Below are 18,459 nucleotides of genomic sequence, written 5' to 3' on the forward strand. Positions count from 1 at the left end.
TATTTGGTCATCCTCCATGTAGCAAAATCACTACAAATGTTACATGGGGCGCCACCTCTGTATAGAATTATTTTGTGTGACATAAAGGGAAGGGAGGGCTTTGTCAATGATATGTTGATCCTCAAGGCAAGTGCAACATCAAGACCAGCAAGACCATCCCATACCAGTTCAGTACAGATTTGATTTAATGGAGGAAGTCAATAAATGTTTGTGCCCATTTTTCAAATGGGCTCATTAATAGATACATGTCCACTTCAATTAAAGTAGATTGGCATACATTTCAGAACCATACATAGTTTTGCAAAACACATTTTTCAAATGTGTCCATCTTGTCTTATCACACCTCTCTCACCTTCACAGAACACACTGCAAGTCCAGAAATGCACAGACCTCTGACTGCAAATTGCATCCATTTCTGAGTTCGGCCCTGGAGTTGCAGAGTCAGATAAATCCATAAAAGACACTTGATGGACTTAACTTCTTAGGCATCCTTACTTTGTATGCACAAGGGCCAGAGATCAATCTCTGCTATCTCCAATCAAAAAGAGGTCAGTAAGCAGGAAAGCTCAAGAATCCTCTAGTGGAGAATTCAGAATGTTGTTGCCAGTCTGAAAAAGCTACATATGCCTTTGGCCTAATGTGAAGCTGAATCCTGCCCCCCTTCCCCCAGCCACCATTTTCAGTTCCTAACTACAGTGTCTTTCCTGCATTTGTAAGGAAGAAAAGGAAAAAGAGAAAGCAAGGCGATTGTAAGAATAGAAACTGCTTGACTGGGGAGAGGACCTGTTTGCCTGTTTAGATAAGAAGGACCAGAGGCATGGCTTTTGTGAATCTACATTTGGCCATCACTCCCAGTGCCCTACTGTTAAATACCAGGATGCTACTGGTATACTCCTAGCTTCCCTGTTTCTTTCTGCAATGATGTAGGACTAGCTACAGGTTTGTTTATCCATCTCTTCATTTGTTTTAATTATTGTTCTTTCCTTTTCCTTTTCTCCAACCAGCCCCCCCCCCAAAGTAAAGTACAATAAAATATATATTTAAACACTTCTTCAAGAGAGAGAGAGAGAGAGAGAGAGAGAGAGAGATCAAAACCTGTTTAACAATCAACTTTATGTGCCCAATCCCAGAAGGAATAGTGAATTCTTTGACTGCATACTTTGAGTCTGGATCCATCCTTCTGAAGCTGGACAAAGATGAAGCCAGCCTAAATTTATTTGGCAGGCAATTCCACAGTATGGGCGATGTTGCATAGAAAACCCCAGTTTTAGTTGCTACTTTAGCATCTTGGAGTGATGGGAGATGCCAGAGGACCCCTGTGTCAGGATCCAAGATATCAGCAGGCTGGCTTCTAGGGTCAAGGCTTTAGAGAGCTTAATGGGTCAGAGGCAGAAGGTAAGACAGGAAACAGCCCAGGTATAAACACAGCAAGACCAAGTTCCAAGAAGCCAGTGGGTCATAGGCAAGAGGCAGAGTCAAGGAGCAGACCAGGTCAGAACACAGCAAAGCTAACCAGGCAAAATGCAAACAGAGCAGCATAGAAGACCATGTTTCTCCAGCAAGGGTTGAGAGGCCAATGCAACCCTTAAATAGCTGTACCTCCAGCTGCTGCAGCTGCCCTGCATGAGTAGAGCCAACTGTGTCTGTTGGCTAGCCCAATAATAATAATAATAATAATAATAATAATAATAATAATAATAATAAATTATTTATATCCTGTTTTGAGGATTGAGGTGGGTAACAGCAAAGTTTATATAATATACAACAATAAAAACAGCAAGCCCCACAAGACCCCAGCCCATTCTTCCAGGACTCTGGCAGCTCAGGTCTGGCCCTGCAAAGACTTTGACAACAGGACTCCAGCAGCCAGAAATCCCATCATGCTATGACTTAGACAGGTGGATCCTTATCCTCTGCTGAAAACCTGCAATTCTAAGCAGGTTGCAGATATCCTGCAACCAAACCATTTAGTACACGGGTAGTATAGTGCTGCCCATGGATATGCTGTGGCTCTTACACCCCCTCATTTGTGGCCCCTGAAGCTTTCCATCACTCTCCCCACAAACTGCCAATTCCCTCCCACAAACCTGAAATTTTTGGCACAATTTTTGGCCATTTCTGTTCCATAATCAACTAGAATGCCCTGCAAACATGTAAAAACACACTAGTCCCACAGGCATTTCAGAGTTCTGCCCTACCCAAATAGCCTTGTGTGTGTGCATTAAATATCTGTCAATAAATGCTGGCCAGAATTCTGCTGGCAGTTGTAGGGTAACCTACAGTTATACAGTCACAACTCATTGCCAATACTCATTCATATGGTTATTAACCTTGGCTTTAGACAACATCCTTTAATGGATTCATTACAAGATATAAGACCAAATGTAGCCTCCAAATATCCTCAAAAGCACAGACCATCTGGAAGGAGTGTTGGCCATTTTGAAAGGGACCAAAGAGAAAAATAGAGGTATTTTGGGCACGTGACTCACAGGGAGAGGATCTGGGGGAACTGGCCCTTGGCCTCCATGCAGTTGCCTACTCTTGATTTAGGATATAGTACCATTTCAGAGATATAATTGCACTGTGGGGGGAGAATAAAGATGGTGTCCCATCCATAGGCCTATGAAGGGAAGAGGTATTTGCAGTCTCACTTTAGTTTAGAATTATGGAGTCAATTTAATATGTACCACCTTCTTGTGGTCTCTCTAAATATGGCTGCTTTTCTCTATCCACCCATAACCCAAAGCATGGAGATGCAAAGATGGGAAAGAACTGACTTCAGCTTTGAACTCAGTCCATTGCTTTCAGTGAGTGAACTACCAACCGAGCCAATCTGAGAATCATAGGTCTGCCTTAGTGAATCCAGATCTGGAATCCCATGAAGGGCAATACTGATCAGGCACCCTTGAGCAAGGAGTCTCTTCAATTGCAGATTCAAAGAAGGGGAGGTATGTGGGAGTCACCTTCCATGAAATAACCACCACCCCCTTCAGGGAGGAATCACATTATCCATTCCTCCCCTACACCCCCTACTCTTTCCAGCTGTTTCACACTGCATGAGAGACTTTATCAATCAGATCCAGAAACCAATCTTCTCTTAGCCTGCAGCAGAGGCTCCATCAATCACATTTGTGAATCACAGGACTGGAAGTCTCTGGCACAACCTTCTCTTTGGAAGTGAGTCGACAGCTGGAAGAGCAAGAAGTAGCTTATACATTGGCACTGGAGAGCTGGGGGGGGGGGTCTAGAAGCTGCTAATATTGATTGCATACTCTAAAAGTCAAGAATGAGGGAAAGGGCATTAAAAGTGCTTTATTGTTGCTGTCTTCCTTGTGAGCTGAGAAGAGATAGGTTGGAAGCTCATCTATTGGGATCTCATGGACCGGGGAGGAGAGAGGCACCAATATATGTTAATGTTATAGTTGGGGACTTATTCTGTACAAAATTTGCACATGGTATTTTTGTGCCAAAAAATCATTTTCCGATATTGTCTTCTGTGAAGAAAATGCTGCTTCCCACACAGAAAATGGTTTGGGGTACAAACACAAAAAAACCCACCACATACGAATTTTGTGCAGAAGAAGTCCCAACCTGTGAAAATTCTCATAGGTCCATGTTTCTTCCCATGAGGGTTTCCTGACACTTGAGAAACACTATTTCCCCCAGCCATTGTTTTGAATATTTTAAATATCCTTTGCATCCCCGGTAAGTGCAAAGAACGCTGGAAGATTTGCCAACCTTATTGGTTCATAGCCATCTTTGCTGGATGAGAATCTTCATAATGTGTATGAAAAGCTTTATCCATCCGGAGAGAAAAAGAAAAAAGAACACAGGAAGTACTAGCTATTTTTAAAGTTGTCCTGAGTAACCTTCCAGGGACTTCCAATCCTGTTACAGTTTGATCCCAGCCAGTTTTGAAAGCGAAACCACTCCTTTTTCCTGCACTGTCAGCCCATCTTCGCCGGCACCTGAGAAGATTGTGCATCTTTCCTGGAGCCACCAAACAGCAATGTCAAGAACCGAGCGCACACCAGAGACGATGGGCAACAAACACAGCAGTAATTAAGCTGACAAAGAAAGTTACATGAAGTCAGTTCACCTTGCATCTCTCTGCCTTCCCAGCCTTTTGAAAAGAAAATGATTATTCTGAGTGCCAGACTGCATTGCACTCCGGTCTAATTGTCTCTTCATTCTGGCAAACCCCAGAGAGATAGGACATCCTCTTTTTTTTATTATTCCCCCTCTGCCTTTGTCTCCCTGTTTCCTGTCCTAACTCAGTTTAGTCTACTGTGAAATTGCTTTCTCAGCAAAAGCAGAGCATCCCCATCTCCAGTAATTCCACGAGAATAATCCTTGGCTCTGTATAAGGGAAGGAAAATGCTGAGCGCAATCAGGAGGTGGAAGGCCAATGAAGCTTAAGCATTGGTACATCATGCTGCTTTGTGATGGAAGAACTCCAATAAGCTGGAAAACAATGTGGATTTACAACTGCACCTTCTTTAAAAAAAAAAAAAAAAAAAAAAGGTTGGCTTTTTCCTCTGCATCCGAATCAAGCAAATGCAATGTGAGCATTTTAGTAGTAGGGAGGTTGCATGTGTTCAGTAGTGTGTAAGTAGAAAACCTCCTTCTAGAAAATCTTCCAGCAGGTGCAGAAAGGGTCTTAGAGCTAATTCTTAGAGCTCAAGTTAGGAAAAGGGCCAAATCTCTCCATATGGAGTTACATAATGGCTGAGATCCTACATCACTTGAGACTAGCTGAGTTGTGTTACACAGTCCCTAAAAAATAAACACATAGTGTTGTGGCCAAATGGTCAATGTGCATGGATGTCAAGCCACGGTGCAATTTCAATGCACCAAGACAATACATAGAGGCCATCTGCATTCACACACTACTCTGTGTATTTTAAAGGAGTAGCATGTGTGCAGCAGTTCACATGTGCAACTCCACTTATACTGCTTTCATTTGGATATTACCATTATCCATTGTCCAACAAAAAACTCACTCCCCATGAGTAGCACAGTATACACCTGTTCTACTCTATTCCCTATAATGCATCTATCTATCTATCTATCTATCTATCTATCTATCTATCTATCTATCCATCCATCCATCCATCTATCATCACACACACACACACACACACCAAAATACCCCAGGCAATTCAACTCATGCAGCCCTACCTGGGCAACTTAGTTCAAGAAAGATACTGATAATCTGGAACACATTCAGAGAAGGGTGGCAGAGATGTTAAAAGGCCTGGAAACCAAATGAAGAAGGGCTTAGGGAGCTTGTTATGTTTAGCTTGAAGAAGAAAAGATCACCTCTCCATGTGATAGCAATCTTTAAATAACTGAAAGGATGTCATGTAAAAGATGAAGTGGGCTTGTTTTCTGCTGCTCCAGAGACTAGAACATGAACCAACAGTTTCAAATTACAAGATAAGAGAGTCTGCCTAAACATTAGGATGAACTTTTTGAGCTGTTCAACAGTGGAATAGACAGCCTCAAAAGATGATGAACTCTCCTTCTTTGGTGGTTGTTAAACAGAGATTGGATAGCCTACTCTTGGGTATAATTTAGTTGTGTATTGCTGCATGTTAGAGTGTTGAACTAAATGGCCCTTGTGGTCACTTCCAGTCCTGTAATTCTATGCTTCTTTGCCAAGAAAACCCCATTATAGGTTTGCCTTAGGGTCGAAATAAGTCAGAAATGACTTGAAGGCAAACAACAACAACAACAATTATGTGTGCTAGCCTGTTCACCAACAGCAGGTTGCCTGTCATACCACCCAACTAATATTGTTCAGGGCTACTGTTAACAATCAATGCATGTACTTTTGCCTTTCCTGTCCCTCTCACCTTACTAAATACAATGCCCTACTCACTCAATGACTCAGGCATATATACAGTGGGTCTTTGGTATCTGCTGAGCTTTGGTTCCAAAACCCATCATCACCACACCAGCACCACCCCCGCGGATACTAAAATCCAAGGAATCTCAAGTCCTCTTATATGCAATGGTGTAGTAAAATGGTGACCTTTATATGAAATGCCAAAATCTTTGATTTTTGGATTTTTTAAAAATATATATTTTCAAGCCATGGATGGTTGAATCCCTGGACGTAGAATCTGGGAAGATGAAGGGCTGTCTGTACAGTAACCTGCTAACAAAGCATATGTGAAATAAAATGTATTTGTATGGTGTTCCCCAGCAACTTGAGTTTTGGAGTGGGGGGGGGCTGGAGTGCATAGAATTCTGGAAGTTGTCATCCATATTTCTATAGTTCAAAAAAGTAATTTTTCCAGGCTCTAAGCAGGACCTGAGCTGACTGGCAAAGCATACATGTTGCATGTAGGTCAACTCCGGGGTCTCCAGAGAGTCCTGGGAGAGACCTTATGTGAGACCGGGAGAATCACTTCCAGTTAGTGAAGACCAGATGTGCTGAAATAGAAGTCCCATTATCCCTTCACATGGGCTATACTTAATGGGGCTGGTGGGAATTGTCATTGGTTGCATCTGGATGAGAATCTGTTCTGCCCACCCCAGCATTGCCAATGCTGAGTTAGATGGACTAAAGACCGGGTTAAGGAAATTTACTAGGTATTTTTCACATGGAACTTTCCCCAGATTTGGAACCCCCCTGACAGTTTCCCATGGCTTCTGGGCCTTCTTCACTGTTGGAGGACAGAGATAGTTGTGACCCACAGTCCTGCACACCTCCATCTATCTTAACACTGCCAGAATCAATGGCAGACATTGCCCTGTTTTTTAAATTGAAGATAGAGTCAACTCCTATTCCCTCTCATGTCTGTACTTTGAATGAGGTGGGAAGAAGGCACCATCCTGCTTTATGCCTCAGGCTGCAAAATGTTTCGGACACAGTTTGGAGGTGTTTTCTTTTGTTTTCTGCTGTTCTAAATCATTCTAATTGACTGTGGTTTATAGCAACGTTGCTGTATTATTTTGTATTGATTTTATATTTTTAAGCCATCTAGAGGGCTATTGAGTCAAATTTGCAGGGTATAAATCGAGTGAATAAAATGGAACATCAAAAACACCCTGCCCATAGAATATATAGTCTAGATACCATATTGATGCAATTCCATCAGTTCCAAGAGAGTGAGGGTATGTGACCCAGGCCATTGGGTCTAAGAGGAAACTGTTCTAGCTGAATTCAGTGTACTGAGCATTGTCCTCTAAAAGTGTAATATATGGACAAGGTTAATCCAACAAGAAGGTATGGTTTTGTGTGGGGGTTTTTTAATGCGGTTTTGGTTTTCTAAAATAAACATGCTGCCTCCTTGGATATTGAAAGTTTGCTTAAATTAATATTTGTAGTTTTAGATCGGGGTTGGAAGATTTCAAGACTGCAGATTCTATGTTGTTGCTGTTATCATTTGAACATCAAGTCCCACCAACAGGACCCTTCTGCAAAGACACCGAGGGCTCCTTCAGAGGAGCAAATATATCAGGAAAGTACTGGAAGGGTTGCAGTATTGGTTGCTGTAGTTCTCAGGGTTTTTACAAAGTATCAAAATGACATATCTATTGTCCCAAACTATTTTCTGACAGTTCCTGGAACCAGTTGCAACAACTTATTCCCACGCTCAAGTGGGTTTCCTTAGAATTACAAGTTATAAGCGACCCAAAAGAAGTCTCCTCTGTTTCTGCTTCTATGCTTCTTTTAAAATTAGAATTATAGTGTATTAGGATATCAGAGTATCTGTCAATCTTGCACCATAACATTATAATCCTAAGAAAATATTTTTGCAAAACTCTGAAAGGATAGCATTTGCCCACCAGACCATGGGAACACCTAGCAAGACATGTCCTGTACTTTTAGTTTGGGGGTGACCTTTGGCAAGTCACATCTCTCACCTTCAGGAGAAAGCAAAGGCAACCCCACTCTAAACAAATCTTACCAAGTAAACCTCATGAAAGTTTTCCATAGAGTTGCCATAATCTGGAAATAGATTTTTTAAAGAAAACTATGATATGTTCATCTTAAGGTCACCATAAATCAGCACAACTTGAAGACACACAACAACAACAAGTGCCTCCCTCCAGTGCTTAGCTGGATAAAGGTTTTGGATGATGCACAAGGGGCAATGGATAGTCTCTTGTGCCCCATGCATAAAGAAACATACCTCTTGAGTTACACATACTATTCTCACTATCAGGATTCTAGTCAATGTGTATTGCAACAGGGCTTATTTTGTTGATGCTGCTGTTAAATAATTTGATAACTGTGCGAATTACGCAGAGATTTGTCACATATGGCTCTGTCTTTTCCCTATCAGCTGACTGGTGGCTACTATCCATTAGACATCCCCATGTGTTTTGGGCACATACTAGGGAGAAACAGTTCAGAGAAGTTTTGAATGTAGCTGGTAAAAGAGGCAAAGGTATGAGGTCTGCAGCTATTCAGTAAGAAGAGCCATGGGGACTGTAAAGTATATAAGCTATTTGCTTTGGGGGGAAATGGTGCTGCTTTAACAGCTAATGCAATTCTTTCTAGGCTCACTCCTTGCATGAAAGCTGGCCTTGTAAAATATTTCCCCCTAAAGCTTTCTACCACACAGGGAAATGGGCTGAAACAATATCTTTAAATATCATGATGGTGTATATATATCTTGTATCAACGCTTTGATGGAATGTGAAAAGTCTTCCTAAACAATTTTTTTTCTTTAAAAAGGGGGACTGTCAAATTAAGTGGATTAATTAGCACATCAAACATTGTGAGACAAAGAGACAACTGCAGTAATACATAATAAATAATGTTCATAATAAAGAGCAATGATCTGTTCCTCGCATGTGCAAAGAAATGTCATCCTGATCTATTGTACTAAGAGGTACATTTGCCTGGAGGGTCTCATCCATCCATCCTTATGTGTGTCACCCAAAGAAGAGTCACATTAAGTAGCTAGGCTCTGCCCTAGTTAGCAAATTAAATACTTTTCAGGCCTCTGATGAAACCCACCAGAAGTGCTGCCATGTTGTCAAACCAATGCTCCAGTCATTTCAGAAGGCATAACCTGTGAAATGTTTTTAGCAGTGTTGTAGCCTTGGAACTGCAGTGTGCATGGGCAAGAATGCAACTTCAGGCAGAGACAGTTGGTGGCTTACATGTGAGTAGGACAGTGAATCTACTGCAATGTTGAGTATGAGCTTTGACATTGGTTCATCACTTTGGATAGCTCCTGGAGTAGTTTCATTGCCCCACTGATACAGGGGGGAACAGCTTCCACTAACTTCATATCATGGACTATATTAGGATTGGGGGAAATCTGTTTTCAGTTAAAGGTCTCACTTCCTTTATAGGTGAGCTAGACGCAGGCAATGATAAGGTCTATCTCTTCTTAGGTTTTTGTGGGGTTTTTGGGCTATGTGGCCATGTTCTAGAAGAGTTTATTCCAGACATTTTGCCTGCATCTGTGGCTGACATCTTCAGAGAATGCTGGTGAAATGTCAAGAATAACCTCTTCTAGAACATGACCACATAGCCCTAAAAACCCACAAAAAAACTATGGATGCCAGCCATGAAAGCCTTTGACTCCATCCCTTCTCTCTCTCTCTCTGACATAGACTCTTACTCCCCATCCTGGGAAGATTCTCCACTACGTTTCCTTCATAAAATCCTTAGTCCTGATTGTCTGTGTTAACAACAGAGATATCATTTGCCAGATTGCATATGCCAGAATTGAAAGCAACTCGTTTGTGCTGCATACATTCATGTGCTGCCAAAATATGATGTGAAAGTAGGTTTGACCAATTATTCTGCTGCCTATTCAATGGGTTTGCTGCTGGCCTGCAGGCAACTCAGTGAATTGGCCTTGATGAGATCTACAAAGTCCAAGTTGAAATGGCTGGTGATGAGTATAATGTTGAAAGCATGGATGGGCAACCTGGTGCCTTCACATGCTATCTGGATGCTGGTCTCACTCAAACTACAACTGGGAACAAAGTCTTTAGTGCTCTAAAAGGAGCTGTGCATGGTGGTCTTTCAGTTCCACACAGTATCATGCGCTTCCCTGGTTATGACTCAGAGAGCAAAGATTTTAATACAGAGGTCCACCACAAGAACATCATGAGTCAAAATACTGCAAATTATATGTGTTACTTATGACGCATGTAAACTTATAAGAAATAGTTATCTCAGTACGTAAAGGATAATGTGATATTTGACATGATGGAGGACCTGTACAAGAAAAAACCCATTCTGCAATACATGAGATTCAGTCCATGAACAGAAACCCAAGAGGGAAGTAAAAGAGAGAGAGAGGTGGGACCATCCAAATGTGTCCATTGCGCAGAAGAAAGATTGTGTGGCTCAAAGAAAGTTGGTTTCCTTCAGGCCTAGGAACATATGGCTGTTAGTTAATATGTCTATAAAGATTTTGGAGAACCTATCATTGAATGATGATTCACCATACAGGTAAATGATACTGGTTGAAATTCACCACTGAATCAGGTTCACCACACTGACATGGGTGCCACTAGCTATCGCTCACTACAGGGCAGCCCCAGACTGGTGTGTACCTTCTGGTGAAAGAGTCTGGTCACCACCTTGTAAAGAGACCTTGGAATTATTCTTGATCATAAGTTGAACATGACCCAGCAATGTGATGCTGCGGCAATGCTGAATGCTATTTTAACCCACATTAATAGAGGCATAATTTCAAATCAAGAGAAGTAATAGCCCCACTATATATGGAGAACAAAACATTTGAGGAAAAGGTTAAGGAGCTGAGCTTGTTCAGCTTGATGAAGAGAAGATTGAGAGGTGGCAAGACTGTACTCTTTAAATACCTCAGAGACTGTCACAGATAGTAGGGGGCAGACCTGTTCTTTGCTGCCCCAGAGAGCAGAACCAGGTCTATTGGTCTGAAGTTACATAGGTTCTGGTTGAATATTAGAAGGAACATCTTGATGGTAAGAGCAGTTCAGCAGTGGCACCAGTTACTTAAAGAGGTGATGGAATCTTCTCTGAACATCTTCAGAAAGAGGCCGGGCAACTACCTTCTGGAGATGGTTTGACTGGATATCCATTGAGCAGGGGTTGGACCAATGGCTATGAGACCCCTTTGAACTCTTTTGAGTCCGTTGCCAACATGAGTGTGAATATTTTTTTTATTTCTTTTCTTTTCTTTTCTTTTCTTTTAAGCCAAGAAAAAATAACATACATATGGACAGAAGATAGGAAAACTGTGTCCTTCCCCAATTTCATTTGCATCTGTCAGGACCAGTCAACCATAGGGACACAAGTAACACAAGGCATAGGTGCTATCCCTCTCATGGTAGTTCACAAGAAGCAATCTAAGAAGGACCCCTGATGTGCTCTCTAGTCATTCTACCCAGTATTAATAGCTGAGAATGGATTGTTAGCTTCTAGTTTGTGGCCTGATCCATGGCAGTAATTGTTTTCATGACTAGACAGCTCCTGGCAGATGAAGTCTGTGCTGAATTTAATAAAGCTGGGTAGGTAAAAGTTCAAAATCCTTTTCAGTAAATATCAGAACAATTGCATCAGTCAGATGAGATGAATCCAGAAATCTTCTTGTTGAGTCAGCTTTGATTTGGATCAGAAGAGAAGGATGCACAGTAATAAATTAGATGTGGATCCACTTCAATCGTTCTTTTACTATTAGATATCTAAACGCAGGGCGGTAACAATTATTTGAAGCACACTCCAAGGATGAAGGGAATGGCACAGTCAAATGGTGTGGATCCTAATTCAAAACCAATTTGAACGCGCGGAATCACACATTCCGCCAAATGCACCACTAAAATATTAACAGTAGCCAGAGAAAAGTATTTATTCCATATGTCATTTCTGGAAATGCTCATATTTTGTAGCCCCAGTTATTCTGTTTTAATATGCAATTTATTTGAGCAACGTATGGTTATTGAATAACATATTTCACAATGAAGCCAATTCTGATTCATTTCTGTTCAGTCTGCTTGGCTTCATTCTGCAGAAGTACATTCCAAGTTGCACGCCTGTGTAAATAATTTTATTTTATCTTATTTTAGATTTAGGACAGTGAAGCTGCACTGGCAGCAGTGCATATCAGGCAGCCCAAAAGTCATTCCTCTTTTGCTTAGTTAGTTAAATCCGTTAGATTATTTTGCTAGGTTATTTATTTTAGTCATCTTGTTTGCTGCCTCGCCACCTTACCAGTGGGATATGTCTTCAAACCGGACATGCATTGACTTTGCATTGGTTATGCAGGCATAGTTGTGCAGATTGTGGAGGCCATTTTCCCCCAATACTTGCACTGCAAGCTTTACAGGTGCTGCCTGGTACATAGGAAAGTATGCCATGCCACTGCCATTTGCCATTTGGGGTAAGTCTTGGAATTCGGAACAGTTAGAGAAATGAAACCACCAAGGTGGTGGTAGGTTTTTATTTTCAGTTTTGGACAAGATGGGCAAAATACTGCCCCAGTCTTTTTTTTTTTTAATGGGGCCCCCAAAAAGTGTTTTTTGGCCAGAATTATGGGGCTAAAATTTTGGATGTTTATATTCCCCATGAATATGTTGACAGTAAAACTTAAGGTTGTGTAACAAAGGATCATTTAGAATTTCATGAAGCAAAGGAAAACAATACCAAAGAGCTTACAAAACTCCAGAAGGCATAACTGTGCTCACACTAAAGGGATGGAGGGATGAGAGAGTAGAAGTGAATCAAGTGCTTCTAGGACAGATTATATTTTTGCCTTTCAGCAGGGGATGAATCCTTTTTCATGTAAAAGTTAAAGTGCAGTACTTGCATTGACCTATGGATAAGTTGACTCAGTTTTGGGGGTCAGTTTTTTAAACTAATATTCCTAGACTTATGCATGAGTATATACAATATATTCTGTGTCAGCTTGTGAATTATGAACAGGGTAGATGAGGAAATGTGAATCTGTGAATGTGAAATGTGAATCTGTCCAGTCAAGGCTGATGGCTCCCATCTCAGTGGAGCAGTGAATCTATGCTGGAGGGGGGGGGGGCGTTGTATGAGCTTTAAAGGAGCTATCCAAAATACTATACCAGTTCAGGAGATAGGGTTCAGGATAGCTCCTTTAAAGTTTGGATTGAAACCCAGAACAGATTGCCTACTATTCTGACATCAAAGTTAAAGGAGCTATCCAAGTGCTGGATTTGTTTGGAGGGCAGGGTACATCAGCTGTGGCAGAAAACTATAACCTAGTACAGTGGTGGTGAACCTATGGCACACATGCCAGGGAGGGCACTCAGAGCCTTCTCTGTGGGCATGCGTGTCATTGTGTTCGCCAGAGTTCATTACTAGAAAGCCAGAGGTACGTGGCACTTTGCCATAAATAAGTGGGTTTTCGGGTTGCAGTTTGGGCACTCGGTCTCTAAAAGGTTCACCATCACTGACCTAGTAGAATCCAATTATCACTCCACTGCCATGGAAGCCACTTTCCACTACTGAATTCTCCTGCCTCGGCCATTGAAATCCCTGATCCTCTGACACCTAATCTTTGGCAGATGCTTTTTTGTACAAACAAATTGTCCAAGCAGAGGGTGGGAGATATTTCACAGGAGCCAAAGCCATTCATGCAATATGTTTCTTCCTCCATGTTCCCTCACTTACTGCATGATTCTTTTCAGTAATGTTCTTTTCAACTCCGGTACAAAAGTCATGGCTGAGAGAAAATCACAGCCAGGTCTCACAGTTTCTTTCAGGATGCAGAGACGCCTCGCAGACAGGCAGGATAGATGCAGGAGAACAGAAAATGACTCAGCAAACTCTTTAGCCCATTTAAGTGCATCTATTATATTTAATACCAAAGGAAATCTAGTTTATAAAGAACACAATGCATCAGGAAGCAATAAAAAGAGAGAAAGGTTTTAGCAGGGTTCCCCCCCCTCCCCAACAGTACAGAAACTGTTTTATCAAAAAAGATTGTCAGCTTGAAATTTCACAAATAGGACCTTCTGGGGTTGTGGCACCTGAACTAAGAAGCACATATTACTTTCTGCACTGCTGTGGTGTTCTGAAATAAAAAGTATCCATTATGTTTCACAGGAGTGGGATAGAGTAGAAATGAGACAATTCTTTCTAATAAAGGACACCTCATAGCACAGACAGCTCAGGGGCCCATTTGTCTTTGCAGCACAGTTGTCAAGACCTATCTGTGCCCAGAAATACAGGTGTTGTCAGGAAAGATCCAAGAGTAGAGACCAAAGCCAGAACTCTCTGGATGGTTTGCACTGGAGTAAATCAGGGCTTGGAGCAGAAGAAAGTACATGGGAATGGCTCTCAGAGTGTGCCATTTGCCCCTTTTCAGTCACGCTTCCCTCTGCCCTCCAAAACTCTGTTTAGTGTCATGGTAGGACCCTGGTTATGCAGAGAAAGATGGAAAGAGCGGACGAATCTCTTTATGTCCCATCCTCTCCAGGACAATTTTGAAAAAGTGGCAAAATTCAATCAGAGCTGTGAAGGAATTCAGTGGCAGATTGGCCACCCACAGCAGGTATCAGTGAAGACTTACATGGGCTGCTATGGGCGCTGAGTTGTATCAGAAGATCTAGAGGTCATGTGTCTATTGGAGGGATGTAAACAATATTCCCAGGTTTTTCCATATGTACTGAGAAAAAGTGACTCAGTACAGCTCAATACGTTCCCAGTGGTTGTGCACATTTTTGGAGGCTTCCCCATTTTTGGAACTTTTTGCAAAAAGAAAAGAAAAGGCTATAAAAAAAACATTGCGGCTGATATCCCAGGTGAAGCTGGAAGAACATAAAGCTCTATCAGATATAACTTTACTCTCCCCCTATCGTCCTGCACAAAGAGCCCACCTCTTTGCTACTGGTTTCCCTCCATGGCCTTTTAGTAGATGGGGGAGAGTGGAGTTTGGCCAAACAGATGCCAGCTGCGTTCTAAAAGCAAAATGCATGAAAAAGAAGGCATCCTCTGGGATTCCCTAGGAATCTTTCAGAAGTCCCAGTGGAGAACATCATCCTCATGCATCTGGGTTTCAGAACATAGTCACCTGCTCTCTGGCTGCAATCCTCCCTCTCCTAGCTGCTAAATGTCCAAAAGAGACCAATAGCAGCAAAGTGGGTGGGTTCTGTGCAGAGTCACTCTATAAAGGCAGTAGTGGACACCCCATTTTGTAAATGGACCAGCTAAGGAGATTATTGCCTGTGCAATAGGATTCCAGCCTCTATTTTGTGCAAAATACAATATTTTGTGCAAACAATACAAAGAGAGAAATGCTCAATTTTTAAAAAAATCATCAAAATACACAAAACCATTCATAATTGCTTGGGGACAGAACTTCAGGTCTTTTTTCATTCTTGTGTACAAGAACAAAATAAGCAAAGATTTACATCCTTGGTCCATCAGCACAATGGACAAGGGTCAGAGAGACAGAGCAAAGCCAGTAATACTTTCCAGCAGTGCCACCTGGTGAGTCTACATCAATGGGGCAGGGATCACACTCCAGATTTTAGTCCAAGTATGAAAGAGTTGTCCAAGGTGCATAATTTGGGGTGTAAGGTTCAGCAGTAACTGTTGGAACTGGGGTTAAAAGGAAATAGAGGGGAAGCAAGTTTGCTGTGTGAGATAAATTCTGCCTGGAAGCTCAAATCAGAAGAAAAGAGAGAGCAGCAGAGGTGCAGCTCACAGCCTTGTGAACCAAAACCAGTCCAGGCTAGTAGCAAGCTGAAAGCAGAAGTTATCTTTCTCAGCTCTTCAGAGGCCCAGTTCTTTAGGTTGGCCTTGGAAGACAAAGTAACTGCTGGAGGGAAAAAGGAGAGAGGATTAGCTAAGCAGAGGATTGGGGAAAATGAGTGCTGGAGGCAGCAAAAAAGGAAGAGAACATTGCCAAGTGAAGTGATTAGGCTGCCTAGGAGCATAAAACTTTCCTGCATGAACACATATAAGAAGAAATCAAAGCTCTCTGTACGATCCTGAGTAATGCAGCTTTGGTGCTACTATCCTGGGGGAAGAAGAAAGAGGGACAACAGAATGGGCCATTGCCCAGTGTAGTGCAGGATATGTTATGCTTGCAGGAGATCTCCAGTTAAAAGGACCATGTAGCAGCCAACGAGAATGACAGGACATAAGATATTGTGCTAGACAGACAAATGGGCTAACCCCATGTAAGGAAGCTTCCTTGTAGCAAAGCTGAAGGTTTCAAGGACTGTTACTTCAGGCAGTTGAGTTGAGCTCTGGAATAGGAATGACAGTTACTGAGCCCTTGAATTTCTTGGGGGCAAGTCTGGATTGGTTAGGAAGCAGAAGGAGAAGGAGAAAGGGAAGTAGGAAGAAAAGGTGAAGGTGCAGGAGCATCCAGTGGAATCTGTGTAAGAAACAAGAGACATGTCTCAAGATGTTCACACGTTGGTTGTTTTATTAGAAGGGAAGTCTAACATGTTTTGGCCTATGTGTACTCTTAAGGTCTTTTTTATGAGGCCATTTAGAAACAAAGTTCAGAGATTTCTGAACCAGGAATTCTTAATTTAAGAATTTAGACTCCATGTGAGACAGCCTAGCCTTCATTGGAAGGAAGTTATGTAAGGCAGGAGAAGCCATGGAGAAAGCCCTGTCCTGCATTCTTACCAAACATGCCTGTGAAGATGGTGGGTTCAGAAAATTGCCTCCTGCAAAGATCTTAGAGTTTGGGCAGGCTCCTATGGAAAGATATGCTCCTTCACACAGCCTTGGCTACAGCCATATTCATCCATCCATCTGTAGCCTCCCCAGCCAGCTGCACTTCTTGATCTGAAAAAAGATCCATGGAAGGAATTGCATCTTGGCATCTTTCTCTAAATTTTAACTGAACTGAAAGAAGCTAAGAAGACTGCAGGGCAACAGAGAGATTACGATAGAAAAGACATGCATAGCTCCTGGGTTATTTTTTTCTAGTATAGTATCCAAGATGGTTTACAGCATTTTAAAATGAAGTATCACTACAATAAATCATGATAGTTTTTTTAAAAGCTTTAAAACAGTTAAAGAAAAGATAATATTAAATATGCTACTGCACTAAAAAGAGTTTAAAAGCATTCAGAACATAAAAGAAGGAAGCAAGTGTACTGTAGTGGCTTGAGTGTTGGACAAGGACTCCAGGAGACCAGGGTTCGAATCTCTATTCAGCTATGAAAATCCATTGGATGGCCTTGGACAAGTGATACACTCTCAGTATAAGAGGAAGGCAATAAAAGGTGAAAGATGTATACGATCTGAAGAGAAACCAGAGTATGCGATGGCAAGCCTTCCCTGAATAAATCTTTCCAAGAAAACTGTACGATAGGTTCACCTTAGGTTCTCCATAAGGTACACAACAACACAAAGGAAAGAAACAGAAGCACATCAACTATGATAAACGCAAAACCCTGCACACCATAAGGAACTTCAATGACATTTTCTTCTCCTTTTAGAACTCCTTTTCCATCAAATTGGATGAGAACAGCCAAAAAAATGTAGCTGTTTTTGGATAAGGCACTAACAGCAAACTAGTTAATCAGGAGCAACCTGAAATTTTAGTGAAGGGATGAGGAGAGAGAATGAAAGAATGCCAAAATTAAAATGATGTGATGTCCAGCCAGGAGTGTTCTCAACCTTGAAAAAACCTCTGCATAGGATATTACTTGGCAAAGGAGCCTCCCATTAGCTAACCTAGTTCGCATCAACATCTTTTCAGGTCAGAAAATGATTGCACTTTGTGTTTATGACTCTCCTGTGGGGGCCTGTAAAGATCTCTACATATGGCTGGTTAGATTAAATTAGATTAGATCAGATTAGTTGGACTGGCAGAGAATGAGACGCAAGCAGAGAACGGAGTAAATAAAGATGATCTCTTTATTAGGTGGACTTGTCAGAAAGTGGCATGTGAACTTTGGAAATCTGATATGCTTAGCCAATCTGCAGGACTGATTTCAGAGTAAAATTGCTTGGGGCTGATCTTGGGCACTTCAAAACAGTCTTTCTGGCTTTCTGTTTTTGGAATGAGTGTGTGTGTGTGTGTGTGTGTGTGTGTGTGTGTGTGTGTGTGTATACACACACACATATATATGTGTGTGTGTTCTAGGGAGCATAGTGTAGTCTAGAATCCTGCTGGTGCATAGCCCAATGAAGGGGTGGAAAGACTATTTGCAATTATTCATTCCCAGCTTGAAAAATTGGGTTCCTGGAAGTTCTTCTGTTTTTATAACAGCCGAGAAACCCCATTGGGAAGAATAATAGTCTGGCAAAAATTTTACACAGTTGACTCCTGGCATTTGACAGTGATGCAGAGAAATTATTTTGTGGACAAAACCCATCTTTTTAAAAAATTGCTTAAAAATCCCCATAGTGTGCGTTAGTGATTTCTTCCCATCTCCATGAAAGGGGCAAAAAAATGAATGCCTCTTTCAGTTGGAGAGTTTCTGAAAACAATGAGTGTGGTTACAGAACACTCATTAAAAGGTAAAAATGTAAGAAGAGCCTTGCTAAGT

At 41.6% G+C, this 18,459-nt stretch overlaps 1 pseudogene; it reads left to right on the forward strand.

Moving 5' to 3' along the window:
- Window positions 1-9,092: 9,092 nt before the first annotated feature.
- Window positions 9,093-10,439, forward strand: LOC149306994 (large ribosomal subunit protein uL18 pseudogene; annotated as a pseudogene).
- The last annotated feature ends 8,020 nt before the right edge of the window (window positions 10,440-18,459 follow it).

The sequence above is a fragment of the Sceloporus occidentalis genome, unplaced genomic scaffold (assembly GCF_023333645.1).
Source record: "Sceloporus occidentalis isolate IW3139 unplaced genomic scaffold, rSceOcc1.0.p SCAF_9, whole genome shotgun sequence".
Classification (NCBI taxonomy): Eukaryota; Metazoa; Chordata; class Lepidosauria; order Squamata; family Phrynosomatidae; genus Sceloporus; species Sceloporus occidentalis.